General features: G+C 34.9%; 1 protein-coding gene across 3 annotated transcripts in view; it reads right to left on the bottom strand.

Annotated features, from left to right (window-relative positions):
- LOC149558166 (Tetratricopeptide repeat (TPR)-like superfamily protein) overlaps positions 1 to 5962 on the bottom strand; it is a 64291-nt gene extending 58329 nt beyond the window's left edge. For 2 of the 3 annotated variants that reach the window (XM_089832521.1, XM_089832523.1), the window contains exon 1: positions 5823 to 5962. The gene's annotated coding sequence lies outside the window, so the exon portion shown is untranslated. The remainder of the gene's footprint in view (positions 1 to 5822) is intronic. The other variant, XM_089832522.1, reaches the window with a different exon arrangement.
- Between the last annotated feature and the right edge of the window lie 9376 nt (positions 5963 to 15338).

Below are 15338 nucleotides of genomic sequence, written 5' to 3'. Positions count from 1 at the left end.
TTATTTTCCAGCAGTTTGATGCAGTTCAATGTCCATGGGTCCCTTAAAAATAGTAGTGGGGATTGATCAACTTACTATTAAATTCTAAATTAGTGTATGTTTTATAATGCAAAGATTGTTTCTCAGTTCACCATCTTCAATTCAATTTTGCAAGAGCTAAAATCAAAAACAATTTTTAAAAATCTTATTTTAGCAAACATTAAATTTGAGTAATTGCCACTTTATTGATAGCTAGCTTCACACTTGGGGCAAGATTATTTCCTAAATGAAAGAGAATCTAAAGTTTATCTTTATTTAATCAAAAGAAATCTTCATAACACCATATTCTTCTTTCACATAGAAATTTAAAAAAATGCATCTTGCAGTTGATTATCATATTATCAAATGTATCTATAAGCTATTCCTAACTTGTTTCCTAGTTTTCTTTGAAGATTCCATGCTCTTTACTAAATATTGTAAAGACGCATGCCAACATTGCGCCCAGTCTAAATAATGATCCCTCATGGGCATCCATTCTAGAAAATATTTGCATGGCAATAAAGTCTTAAGCCACTAAAAATATTACAACACTGAAACTATGGAAAAATGGGGTGATTAATATAATTTTCCACCTTTAATTCACATGCCAATGTTGTGCCCAGTCCAACTAATGACCTTCAAAATATTCAAGAAAGAAGTATTTCAATTGGCTAACAAATTACGGATGATTAATATTAATACTCTTGTGATAAAGAATAGCATTGGTATAGAAGTTTGGCTTAGTTACCGGATTTGCGTATCAGACCCCGGATCAGGATTCGTGTCCGATCCGGATGTGGATTTGCACGTGGATCCGTGAGGATCCGGGCAGGGTCCGCGATCCTGCCTGTGGATCCGTTAGGATCCGCGGCCCAAGGATCCTGACAGATCCACCCGGATCCTCAAGGATCCAAGCACAAATCCTGAGGATCCAACATGAATCCGTGGCAATACAAGGCACAAAAACATAAAATCATGAATGTGAATGTTCTGATTTTCTTTATAATCATGAAAATAGATCAATTATCAAGTATACTAGATTCATACTATGAAATGATTTCTCTTAGTTTTTAGTATATATATATATATATCCTCCACAGATCATTACTGGAATCCACGGATCCGATTCGTGTACCCGAATCAGATTCATTTCATGAATCGGCAACTAAGAAGTTTGGAGAAGAAGGAACCAGGCAGAGATAGTTTCATCACAGCCAAACTCATACCATCTGTTGTGTCAACAGGGAGACTGCAGTGTCTTATATACATGCTGGAGACAGCGATGTTCATATTAATCCAGGACAGTGATACTCTAAAATTGTCAATGCTTTAGTTTGGCCATGAGAAAGAATACCACAACCTTTATTCATTCTGTAGTTGGTGGTATGTCTGGGAAAAGGAAAATAATAATATTGCCATCACTCGTCCCTATTGGCTGAATAAACAATAGTCTTTTATGTGTGTGCCAACAGCTCTACCATTCATTATGCAAGACATCATCACTCTCAGGCAGCTGCAAATAAGACACTGAACCTGATGCTTGAAACCTTGTAATACTCTCTTGGTGTAGTGCAGGAAATTTCAATTTGCAGCCAACAAGTGAGGCCTGTATAACACTGAGAGACACTACAGTGGTATAATTATATACTTATTGAGCCAACATTATTAAGGAAACCTTGGCAGAATCAAGAGAGTCACCGCGTTGAGCAGTTCAATGATTGATCTACTCGCTGTGAGCTACCTTCAGATGACATTCTTGTCATTAGAATTGGATAGGCAAAGTGCTATAGCATTCCATGGAGACCACAAGGAGCTTTGTACCTCTGAAGCTTCCATCGGTGCATCTTGATGATGACCAAGTTGTGCTTATCATGTACGGCAGTGAACCTGTGAATTATACTGTTCTCAGATGGGAGAACAACAGGGGTATGTGCAATGTATGGGCAAATTGTGGTATCTTGCTACAATAGCAACTGGGGAAGGTGCAGACATTTACACAGATGAAATCATAAGCTCCACGTAGGGAAATGTTGACTCTGAGGCCTTTATGATATTGTTGGGTTATTGTATAGTGGGAAAATGAAGGCACTGCCTCTTGAGGGTTGTATGTGCATTAATGCCAGCTGCACTCATGATGCATGCAAACCTACGATGTATTTTGCAGTGCAGCTGATCAAATTTGTGTGCGCACTGAGATCCATCTTGAGGATTAAGGCGCCATTTTTTCTTTTCTTTTTTCTCTAGAAGGAAAGGGGTAGCCCACCAATCAACCCAGAAGAGTCTATGAGAAGACGTCATTCAAAGGGAGCTTGAAAGGCAGGCAGATGGAGAATGCCAAGTCTTTTACAGAGGATGGCAAGCTCAAGAAGCAGTGTGGCTTCAAAAGCTCCTTGTTTTGTCTAACATTGGAGCCAAGTGTAACTTACTGTGATAATCAAAACTGTGTGAAGCTCTCTGTCATTCCAGTGTAAGAATGCTGCCATTGCTGAGAGGGAGTGTCAGCATCAGTGATCCCAGTCGTACTGTATTTTCCTCTAAGATGGAGAAATTTTGAGGTGAAAGCCCATGTAATGCATTTTGCTTTGAGAAGGATAAATTTGAGGTGAATGCCCTTGGAATGCATTCTATTGTGAGAGGGAGAAATTGGAGGTGAAAACCCTTGTAATGCATTTTTCTCCGAGGCGGAGAAATTTGAGGTGAAATCCCTTGTTTGCCCCTGAGACAGAAGTATTGCTCTTTCCACTCATGGTAGTAGCCATAGAGGATGTCATGTTGAGAGACTCCGTGAGAACATCACGTTAAGTGATCTGTGATGAGAGCTTGTGTTTATTTCACACGCGGGAGCAGCCAGGGTGAACATCATATTGAGTTATTTCATAATGCTATCAATGTTGAGAGATTTTGTGATAAAGCTTTGGTTTTCTCACAAATGGGTGTAGCCATTGTGACTATCATGTTGAGAGACTTTATGACATGAGAATCTGGAAAGATATCTCCCTAGCTGAGAGGGAGTGTTGAAATTATAGCATCGGGAGCTATCTTTCTTTCCTAAATTTGAAATATTTTAATAGTCTATCTTTTTATGAAGACAACAAAGGGTCTTCACTTTGTAGGGACAAGAAATTGAAGAGTCAAGACAATGAAAGATCAAGACAACAAAGGGGTCTTCATTTTGTAATGACAGGATAATGAAGGGTCAAGGCAATTTTGTATATTCTTCAGGAGGAATTCTTATGAGATACACATTGAAATCTTGTGTTTCTGAATATCACTTTAGTTTGAGCCTTGTGTTTGGGCAAATTATATATCAGACTTCTGCTTATTCATCAATAAAAGTGATATATTTGTGGCTGGGTTTTTCTCCCTCAAGTTGGAGGGTTTTCCTAGGATAAATTGTTGTGCCTTAGTGTTCATTATTTTGATTTTTGTTGTTTATCTTCAATTCTGGTCAAAACATTAACCTAAAGATCTAAAATGTGGATTGTACCTGCATATCCAAAAAAACAAGGGAAATACTTTTAAAAATGTGAAAATGTCAAATATAATTGTATTGATATATAACATGATTAATTACATAGATGGTATAACAAAAAGGGTACCTGCCCAAACAAACTACTTACAAAACAAGATTGACTAGATTCAATTAAATTTGAGGAGTTTCTCACATGAACCACCTAGCCTATTAATTATCTATTAAACAACTTCTATCACAACCTACGCATCCAAATATATACATATTTTCCATTTGTCTCATTTATGGGACTATTGATTCCTTTGGTGCCAAGCTGTACTGATCTTGTAGATTCATTCACTCTATCCAAAATATTAATCACGCCTAGCAAATAAAAGAATCTAGTTGCAAGTCATAAAGCTCTGCACCTCTGTGAAGGAAGACCGTTATCAATAGACTCTACTGCAAAATGGGATATTAATCCTAAAAATGGTAGTCAAATAGACAAGGATGAGGAAGTGCATTTGGGACTGGTCGTAATCATAATAGATGACCTAGGCGGTTGAAACTCAAAAAATGACAATGATGAGGCATTAGTTGAATAAGCAGGACCTTGTTATGATTAAGTTTAATATTTTGCCGAATATGATCATTAATATCACTGTCATTATCATGTCACGTTATGTTTTATCTGTATGGGACTCTTCAATATTACTGTTTGTAATTATAAAATATAGATGAAAACCAGAAGTTCATGTTCAGGAATTTTAGAACTTTATGACATGGGCGATAGAAGTATAATTGCATTGCTTAATTTATAAACTTATACAAGTAATGGGCTTTCAAATGTTTGGAAATGTCAACATGTGCAAAAATGTATTAAGTTGTATGTTTTTTCTAATCTGTTTTCACCTTTTTCTAATCTGTCACCCCTCAAAAGAAGGCCATGAAAACTCCCCCGTTTCATGTTCTTCCAATTTCAAATCTCTATGTAACACACAAACACAAAGCCGTGTATGTCTGTGTGTTTACCAACACACATTAATATCTCATAACCCCTGGATTTCTAAGGTAAAGCGCATGACTGATCTGGAATGGATCTGACTTTACGACACATCTATCGTAGATGAAGACTTGGTGCTTACTCATCCAACACAATGTAGTTGATAAAAGAAGCTCAAAGGTATCTATCGGAGACCTGATTAAGCTGCACCAGAGGAGGAACATATGATGATGACAGAAGAGCAAGTCATCCATCAGTTAGTAGAAAGAGTCAGTCTATACAACCTTCCTGTTTCCACCCTCCCGCTGTGCAATACATTCGAAGCTGTCATATTACGAAATCATCAGGGAGAGTTACAAAATGCACGGGCAGTCATTCAGGGAATTCGGACCATCAGGCAATCAAAACTTTTACCCTCCTTCATCAATGAATACAAATAATTTCTCCTACAAAGTTACTGGCATTATTTTCGGTAGCGTAGATGAGATTTAGAAGAAATTAGAGAAGAACAGAATAATAGAAGAAGAACAAAAGAATGACACTTCTCATTCTCCGAGAAAGAATTAACTCTATAAGCACTTGATGAGAGTAGAGCTGCAGCATTTTCCTGTAGTCTTTCTTCTCCAGGAGATTTTTTTCAACATAAATTCGGTATCCAATGTGGTGTAATCATGTTGAATTTCAATTTTCAGTTGTCTACATGTTATTCAATATTTGATACACTGGCTCCGGCATTACAACATTGATAGAATCGTTTGACGAAATGCTAAAATTAGCATTACATATTAAAAAGAGGTCGGCGGCAAAGGTTATTTATAGGTCACCACCGAGCAAACACCAAATTTGGAATATGGCATCCCACTTGGAAGTCTGCAACAAATTTTCGCGGGTTCCAATCCAAGACGAAACATAGTATTAAATTCAACCTTGACAATCCATCTACGTTCCAATTACTCCAATGAAGTGAACCCTAAGTTTATAAAGCCTCCGACAAAGTGTAAACCTTTTTATAACAATTGGATTACAGAATAGAAAGCATCGCAAAAAGAACACCCGTTACTACATATAATGAGTCCGTGAGGATCGAATCATGAGTTGTCGCGAAAGATTGGAGAACATGAAAATTGACATAATATTAATCACAAATTGGGAACACAGACCAAATAATCATATGAGAAAAAAATTGTCAGTCTTTCACATTATCATTTGTTGCAGACGGTAAGATTAAGTTCTTTGCACTGAGTTAGCTCAAAGGGCCTATCAACGTGCGAGTCAATGCAATTATAGGCACAACTAACAAAACCAGAGCGTATCTCAGAAGAAAAAATACTGCATTTTGCATTTATGTACCTTTCAATTGTGCCTTGCAGTCTGCAATTCAACAAGATTGGAGAAAATGTTATTTCGGTGAATAGTTGAGAAATTATTTGTGGCTCCATTGTCATATAAATTTGGATGTAAGATAGTTTGGTTCATAGGAAGGATAAGGGGTAAACATGAACCTTTCGTTTTTGAAAGCCGATAAAGACTTTTATTGTGACCACCATTCCAAAATATCTCAACCCCTGTCTTACGCCGTCAAACATTTATCACGCCGGTAAACATATTCAATTTCTAAAGTACTTTTAGCCTGAAACAAAAGATTAAAGAAAAGAGGCTATAAAAGATGGTTTTGTTCTATCTATAAGATGAAAATAATGGTTTTCCCGAATCTATTACACTTTCTTTGAGTAAAAAGAAAAATACAAGATAGTTTTCTAAATTCAAAAATATAAGAGAGGATTGGAAAATATCACTCTCTAGAAAACAAATATTTCTAATTTCAAAAGTATTTTTAAAATAAAACTTTTGGGATAGATTGATTGAAACAAGAGATTGAATAAAAGAATTAAAAATAATAATTTTATTCTATATATAAAATAAAAACCATAGTTTTATTAAATCTATTAGACTCACTTTGAAAAACAAAAGAATGCAAGATGCTTTCCAAACAAAACAAATAAAAGAAGGGGATAGGAAAATACAGTTTTATTCTTTAAATAAGAGTCCTTAGAGAGTCAAAGCTAGGTAGTTTTTAATATTAAAGCAGCTAAAACTAGGGGGCTAACCCTCAAAACAAAACATAGGTAGTCCAAAACCAGTAGTCTACCAACAACTAGATTAACAACACATTCACACCCTTATACTTTAATATTTTAAAAAAAAACCCTTAACTTGGCCATCAAAGACAAGTTCATCATAACCATCATATCTAAGCTATCAACATCCAAATTATAATTATTTTTATAAACGGAGTTTAAAGAATAGCCATACCAACTAAACTTGTCTAAAGCATAATGTCTTAAAAATAAGTGAACTAAAGTCTATGAGGCTAGTTTAGAGTAGAGCAAACTGGGCCATTCCAACAGATAAAAATCACCAAAATTAAAACTTATAAAATTCAAGGCCTAATTATTGGCCTTCTCCTTTACTTTCCTTGCCAACAACACCTTCACCCAATCATTTGCGAGGAAGCCATACAATTGATTAGAATCCTCTGTACCAAGGCCTTCTTCCTCCTCCTACAAGAGCAACTAGAGAGTCATCACAGTTGTGTGTGTAACCTTTACAACGAACCTAAACAAGGTCTTTAAGCTCTCATCTAATGCAGAGAAATGAGCTTTGTGTTCTTCCATCCAGAAGGTGGTTGCCTCTACAATACCAGTTAACCTTGGGCAATCAACACATTTCCCTTTAGGATTTTTTTTTGTCCTGAACCTACATCACAATAGGGTTAGGAAAAACCTTGTCTTTTTCATTTTTATCAGTCCTCCCAGCTATCATTGGAGAGGTTTCCATGGTAGTCTGGGTACCTAGGTGAGGAGTGGGGTAAAATCAAAGGTATTCATTATAAAGTTGGTCAAGACATGAGTAGAGTCTCTACTTACCTCCTTCTTCTTTCTAGTTTTCTCCTCCTTTGAGTCTAAGGTCACCTCCTCAAACTCGTCTTCCTCCTCTTCTCTACCAACATACTTCCTCCTAGCTTTCTCCATCCTTCTCAGTTTTATCTTTTCACTTTCTCCAAAACTTGACACTTCCTCATCAATTTCCAAATTCCTAATAATCATTTGTTTTTGCCTAGCCTAGCTCTTGACAAGTCTTCTCGGCCTTCTACAACCAACCTCAATATTTGTTTTTACTAGTAACCTGGTTCCTTCCCAATAAATTCTTATGTTTTTTGGAGATCCCGAAAAGGGTAGAAGAGGGAGGAAGGTTGAGGGGTGGGGGCTTCTAGAGAAGCTTCCACCACCAAATCTAGGTAGATTTTGTGGGCCCTAATTATCAGCTAAAACAAGCTGAGAATAAGCCCATGACGAAGAATTGTGAAGTTTTTCCCTTTCCTTTTTCTCTCCCTAACATCCATAAAATTAGCTTTTAGGTTATGGAGGAGGAAAGAGGGAATTGATATAATATCACATGGTGAAAGAAGTGATTCACTAAAGGGAAATGGTAAAAATAGTGTTGGCCCACTTATAGTGCCCCAAACTTAACATTTTAAGCCAACTCCTCTGCTTGTGTATCATGCTTTTATAGTCATTTCCCCCTTAAATTTGCATCTTAAAATTATGGTTCAAAAAGGTTCAATCAAGTTCAACAGGTTCAAAATGTTCAACACTAAGGAAAATGAAAGGGAAAAGGCCATTAACCAAGGAAAGTAATTTTGCGAGAATTCAGTAATTTTGAACTTCAGGTTTGATAATTTTTGATGTAGGAGCATCTTGGGTGTAAGAGCAATCTTGCATCATCCAAAAATATTTTATTTTCAATCTCTTCTATTTTAATAAGGACTAGTAGACAGGGTGGTTACTATTTATGGGAACTTGCTATTTTTAGTAAGTCTCTCATACGGGCTGAGAATGTTCTCATTTTCAACATGAAAGTTCATTTTAGAGTTATAAGGCTACCATAAAAATCCCATTGCTCTAGCTTAAGTATCAAAGAGGTTATTGCAAATTTTTAGTGAAAAAATTTGCAGAAAAATCTCCAGGCTCATCGTTGGAGGCCTTAGAGTGCTTGTGTTTTTTGAGCCTATAGATCACATGCTGGTGTTTTTGAAAAGTGGTTATAATAGCCAATCAAAGCAACGGTTCATGAGTTATGGTCTTTCGAAGTTGGGCTACCAAAATCTCTAAATAATTTGTCAAAAATGTATTTAGCCAACTCTATATGTATTGTTAGGGTATGTCTTCCCTAGGTATTAAGTTTGAGCATCTAGAACCTTCCCAAGCGGCATAAAAGTGCCTATTTAAGAAAGGCCCGAACATTGTCTGGGACAACTCTGGATGATAGTTGGTAGCTTGTCTTGTAGATTACTGTAATGAAGGCACCCATGTGGGTTAGCATATTATACTTGTGAATTTTGTAATTTTGCATTTGCGGTGCAAATAAGAAGTCCATATTTTGTTCTCGCATTTGCTATTGTTTCTTTGTTTTCTGTTATGATTTATGGCATTAAGGGGAGCACCCTTCCTCAGTTTCAAATAGGTTCATCCAAGTTCAAAAGTTCAACAAGTTCAAAAAGATTCATCCAAGTTCGAAAGTTCAACAGATTTAAGTAGGTTCATCCCAATTCGTAGCTTCAACATGGTTTAAAAGGTTGAAACAAGTTCAAAATGTTAAAACTGTTCAATAGGTTCACATGTTCACAGGCTCACAGTGGTTCAACAGTCCTAATAGGTTTGATGGTTCAATGTGACAGTCAATTTATGTGTGCAGCCAACAACCCAAAAATGCATTTTAAGGAAATATTGTTGGTTATTTAAATGTGAGATTGACCCACCTAGTCTTTGGCCTTCAATATTCCTATACATATTTTTCATAACCATATAAGCATATGTTGTATATGTTTTAATATTTTCTCAAATAAAATAATTTAAAAATATTTTTAATTGGTTGGAAAAGCAACAATTAAAGAGAAATTATCTTATTTCTCTTTATCACAAATCGATTATAGAAACCAAAAAAGGTTATGAGGAAATTATTTATGGGAGAAAACTTTTAGCAAAAGGAATTCTCTCTTTTTCGAAGGGTCTTTCACGCTACAAGAAAAGAAGAGGATGATTTATTTTCTTATTATAATGTAGGGGTTTCTCTTTTTAACAAGGTCTTTGATGCTTTACAAAGGGAGAGTTCTTAGATTTGATGATGGTAATGAGGAGTGGGGGTTTTTCTTTTAATGCAGTTGTATTATGTAGGAGTGAGAGTCTTTTGAGCTTTCATTTGGATGTTGAAGAAATGAAGAAAGCATTTTTCTAGATCTTTGAATACATAGTTGTTTTATTGCAATCATCTTAAGTTGTAACGCAACGTGATCTTTTTCAATGTCATTTCCTTCGTATCAAAATTGTGTGTGTTTGATGCTCAAAATTTGATTTTAGTCAAATTATTTAATGGAGAATTACATTCCTTACCTATAGTCATTATTCACAGATGCAAGTTAAGTGATCTTTGTGTTACTTTTTCTTTCATTCATCTTCAATATAATAATCCTTCACATCTAAGTATACTTCAACAAAGTCGATGACAGAATGTATACTTCCATCTTAGATGGATGTATACATTATCTCTTCACTTAGATGGATGAATACTTAGATGTATACATTCTCTCTACATAGAGGAAATACACTTAGATGGAATTATACTTAGATGGATGCCAAGCAAAAAGAAAATATGATGGTTTGGTTGAGTTAGAAAGGGAAGCACACAGCAGGATACCCATGTTTGCCACGTCGCGAAGTAGGTAGGAGTACATTCATCATTGTTATTAATGGTGATGGGTTAAAATATCAAGGAATAGTTGAAAGAATTCAAATTTTAATTCTTTCTAACAAGATAAAGTTGTCGAGAACACAAGACATATATGAGTCTTGTATGAAAATGGTACAACTGACAAAAGCGATACACTACTACAACAAGAAGTTGAGCTAGAAGTAGGGGTGAGAACTCAAAATTTGAATTCACAATTTAAGGTTGTCAAGAGGAATGAGAGGAGACTATAAAAGAAAATAGATTTGAACGAGAAAATATTAGATTATTGAGTGATTAGCTAGAGAGCCAAGAGAGCCTAGCTATGCATAATCTCAAAGTGTGAAGAGAGTGACAAAGAGAAGTCACAACTAAGGAGTTAGCAAATGTGTTGAGGATAAGCTATTGAGCTAGATCAACACAATTGTAATCATGTAAAAGAGAGAGAAGATCCAATAACACAAGTGATCATGTCTAAAGTTGCACAGCCAAGAGAAGGCATAGCATAGTTGTAAATGATTTAGAAGAGATAAAGAAGGATTTATTCCAAGCTAAGTAAAGTAGCTACTTTGTTAGATCATTGTGTCTTGTTTACTAATCTCTACAACAATAAATCTCGTCAAGGGTGGACCCTAATAGGTTCTTTGTATTAAATCCCCTAACAAGGTGACACAGTAATGTGTTTTCAAAAGTCCTTTAACTAGTTTGATCCTAACAAGGAAAGACTTTAATAGGTCTTATTGAAATCCCTTAACTGGGTGGCACCTAACATTATCTTTGTAATCTTTTAACAAAGATAAGCTCTTAATAGGACACACTTCAAAAGAGTACAAGCTTCACGAGGATCAAATCATACACCATGTTTTTAACCCTAGCTAGGTTTCCATGAGATGAATAATGTGTTATGTTTTTCTATTGATGTGTTCATTAATTTTTCTTGAACTTTGATAGGTCGAGTTATAGCTTGCACAAACATGTAGTCTGTCATAAGTCAAGACATAAAGAGAAAAGTTAAAACTGCCAAAGTATATTGATTTACCCCCCGCTCTCAATACACTAACTTGTGTTTGGACCAACACCTTTGGTAATGGATTATGAATAATTTGATGTTTCTGAGTGAATAAAGATTGTCCTAAGTAGAATTTGTGACGAGCTCTTTTGGATAGGAGACAAACCAATAATGATAACTAAGGAATTGATCAACCTAGTCACTAGAATGGATAATGTTGGTATAATACATGATGCTACCAAGATGGTTAAGAAGGAAGTAGAGAAAAACACTCAAACTAAATGACTTTAAAAGACCCATGAAATTATCAAACATCAAACAACATGATGTAAGAGTAATTGCTAAGATCCTAGGTTACAAAATGCACTATAGCAATATACATAACTCAATGTTTGCTAATGTAATTTAAATTGCTTATAAGATACTTGTTGGGAAAGAGCACTTTGACAAATGTGACATATTGAGACAACAATTATTTTATAAGAAGGATTGAGCATGACAATACTCAACATTTTAGGTTTGGTTCATTGATATTGCACATATTCTTTAGCATTATACATAAGTTTCCTAAAATGCACCCACATGCTTGGAATAGTGATGTACCAACCATGACATTAATAACTAAACACTACAATATACAATACAGAGGTAACGTTACTAGTGATTTATCTAGATTGTTTAAGGGTTTTCGAAGAGAAATGAAACAAAGTTACAAACTTCAAAGGCAAGTTGTAGAAAAATATGTTGATACATTTGTCTTTGTGGTGAAACTGATTTCACATGCATGGAGGTTGTTGATCCTAAAGAGATATTCATTCATCCTCTAGGATATGATGTCAGTCAAGAAGATTTAGAAAAATATTGGTGCAAGGGCACACTCCAACATCATGGTTGATCTAACCAACCCATTTAAATTGTTTTTGGCATTGTAATAAGGAATTTTGTAACTTTGTTGTGACCAATTTCTTGTAATGGCCCCATTATGCCTAATTGAGCAATGGTGGTCAACTATGGTCAAACTATGATTAGATGCATTTTAGGATGATAGGGAGTCATTTTTTTATTTCTATATAATTTTTGGATTGATCAGGAGGACAAGTTGTGCAAACTAACCCAAAGTGCAAAAAGTTGTCATTTTGTTGCAAGTTTTCAAAGTGCAACTTTGACAACTTTTGCAAATTGGTCTATTAGTGAGTTTCAACAGTCAAATAGTTCAAAATATATTTGGAATGCTTGATCAAGGCATGATTTATTCCTTTTGATCAATGGAATGATATAACTTGGTTATTGGATGAAATTGAAGAGTTCTTGGTGTTGATCAATAGAGAATTCTCTATTTTTTCTTGTCATTGAATGTGTTCGTACAGATGGCTGTGTATAGGTTTCCTTGATTTCTAATCATAAAATGATGGTCACATGATTTAGGCTTCCACTAAAATTTAATCAAATTCATCTAATTAAATACAAATAAATTTATAAGGGATTATGTGTGTAATGGGCACGCTAGAAATACCCAAGAACTAAACCAATTGCTAAAAAAGATTGTAAAGTCTTTGCATAGATTTAAACCACATAACATGAACAAAAAGGGATTCATGAAAACTGAAAATTGAACTACTGTTGAAATAATATTAGTTCTCAAACTAATAAAATTAAATACATAGCAACTCACTAATTACTCTAGCATCATCAAATACATAACAAACTGTTCAACTCACTATTTACACCCAATTTGCTTGTACTGGAAATGCGTCCAAGCTGCCTATTAATGAGTTGATAGCAATGTATTCCAAAGGCTAAATTCCAAGGTAATGATGTCTAGAATGTCACAAGAGAGGATGGACATCCTCTAATGCCAAGAACAATACCGTATATCCAAGTTCCTATCAAATGCAATTCACCAACATCTCATTCTAAACAATGAAGCTCCCACCTATATTTATACTTTCCCTTCACCCTTATAGAAGGAAATAATATATTAATTAATTACATTTACTAGAAGCTTCCCCCTTCCAATAATCAATGCACTCTCTAGAAACTCCTCCCTTGCAATACAATAATTAATTGTGCTTCTAGAAAATTAAATTACTAGAGGCTTCCCCCTTTCCAATAATTAATGTACTCTCTAGAAGCTTCTCCCTTGTAATACAATAATTAATTAAATATAAAGTCACCTTTTTAATTTTAATTTATTTAATGACTTGATAAGAAATTAATTTAATCAATTTCCCCTTATTTCTCCTCTTAGCCTTTGGAGAACGTGAAGGTTAAGAACTCCACTTAGTTGCTAAAAGATGGGGACATTACAATGTGCAAACAAGTCTAAAAATTCACATACAACGAAGGTTTTTAAAAAAAATGGATTATGATTGACATTCCATTGTAGAAAAATCATGATTCTAGGAGGAATGTTATGTCATCCAGTGTACTGTAAAAATGCCTTTGGTTTTAGATCAGTGCCTACAAAACCTATTTTTTTTCTTGATGCCCCAAGCTTGGCATTTGGATGTGACAAGTCAAATTGATAGATCAAATTAATGTTAGAAAACCATAAATTGTGTGTGGGTGTCAATTCAATACTAGTTTGATGTTCTCAGATAAGGAGAAGAATGAAATAGTTTCCATTTTTCATTGATCCACACAATAGGTGTTTTATCAAACCATCACCAATTAAGGTTTTCGTTGACGACACTTTGTTTCGCATCCAACCAATATAGTAACAATTGTCACTAGACTAGAATTTTCACCCAATATCACCTAAAAGAAAGGGAAGAAATTAATTTCCACTCACAAGCTCCCTATAGACTGGGTCTCGGTCATGCAAGAATAGGAAAATTTGGATGAGAAGGTGATTGATTTATATTAAGGTGGGTGAAAGCTTCATCATTTCTCATTATGTTTGGTTAAGCATTGGATTATTGAACGGAGTTGTGAAAATATCTCAAGACAAAACCAGGAAAAGCAAGGAAAGAAAATAAAGATCCTACTGAGTTGTAAATTTAATCTATCTATAATCTACTTTTGTCATTATTACTATCAACAATGCATGTTTGAGTAGTAGGAATACTTATACATGTGTTCAATCAATCAATCTAAACATATAAGTGCTACAAATGAAACTAGTACTGAAGTAAACAAAGTCATTTAGTTTTATCCAAGCCAAGGAAGATAATGGAAACAAAATAGAAAGATCTCACTTTGTTTAAGGTAAATTAATGATGCAGGGGCATCATTGGTCTCTTAACTTTCCTACTCTTTTCAGTTAGTGGTTGTTGAGTAGAAGTGCTTACCAAGTTATTAAAGTACTTACTCAATGGCTATGTTGGCTGAGTGGAAGCCTTGATCAAGGTCAAGTATCAACCAAGTTACATTATTTTAGTGCTAGTCGAGTTCATGTGTTTGTCAAGTCACTAGTTCTAATCGAGTTACAGATGATGTTAATTTCCTTTGTTGACCAAGTTAGGATTCCAGTATCAACCGAGTTGTTGTTGGTATCGAGTTCCAATTTTGACTAAGCTTTGATTCTGACTGAGCTTAGTCTTAACTATATTTCTTTGATGTTCGAGTTCTTTGATGTACTGAGTAGTCTGGTGATCTTGTTGATGGCTAGTCATGTCTTGGCTTCCTTCTTTGACCAAGTTGTCTATGTTCAGTTTCTAGTTTGAGATGACCTTTACATTTAATATCATGATAAGTATTTAATATTTGTTGTGAGTCAACTTAAGGCTTGGTTATGCAATTAATGTAAGGGTTAATATAGTTGGTAATTTTTAACAGGTTGACTTGTTGTTGTACAAGTATTTAAGGGAGTTTTGGGTAGAGTCTTAGGCATCATTTTGGAGTCATGAAGAATTCATTTACTTGAGGAGTCTTAGCATGGAGTAGCTTGGAGATAGAAGTTTACATTTGAGTCTAGATATCTATTCTTCTTTGAATGATGTATTCTTCTTTGTAATGGTCGTAACCCAAAAGGTTGTACAGCTGAGCATGTTGGATGTAAACTTTTTGATTCAAATATATGGATTTTTTCTCTTTGGATCTAAATCTCATTCATCTTGTTCATTTTCCACTAT

Source organism: Cupressus sempervirens, chromosome 5 (assembly GCF_028749045.1).
Source record: "Cupressus sempervirens isolate cs-2001-9-10 chromosome 5, ASM2874904v1, whole genome shotgun sequence".
In the NCBI taxonomy this organism is placed as follows: domain Eukaryota; kingdom Viridiplantae; phylum Streptophyta; class Pinopsida; order Cupressales; family Cupressaceae; genus Cupressus; species Cupressus sempervirens.
This window is presented reverse-complemented; position numbering and strand designations above follow the sequence as displayed.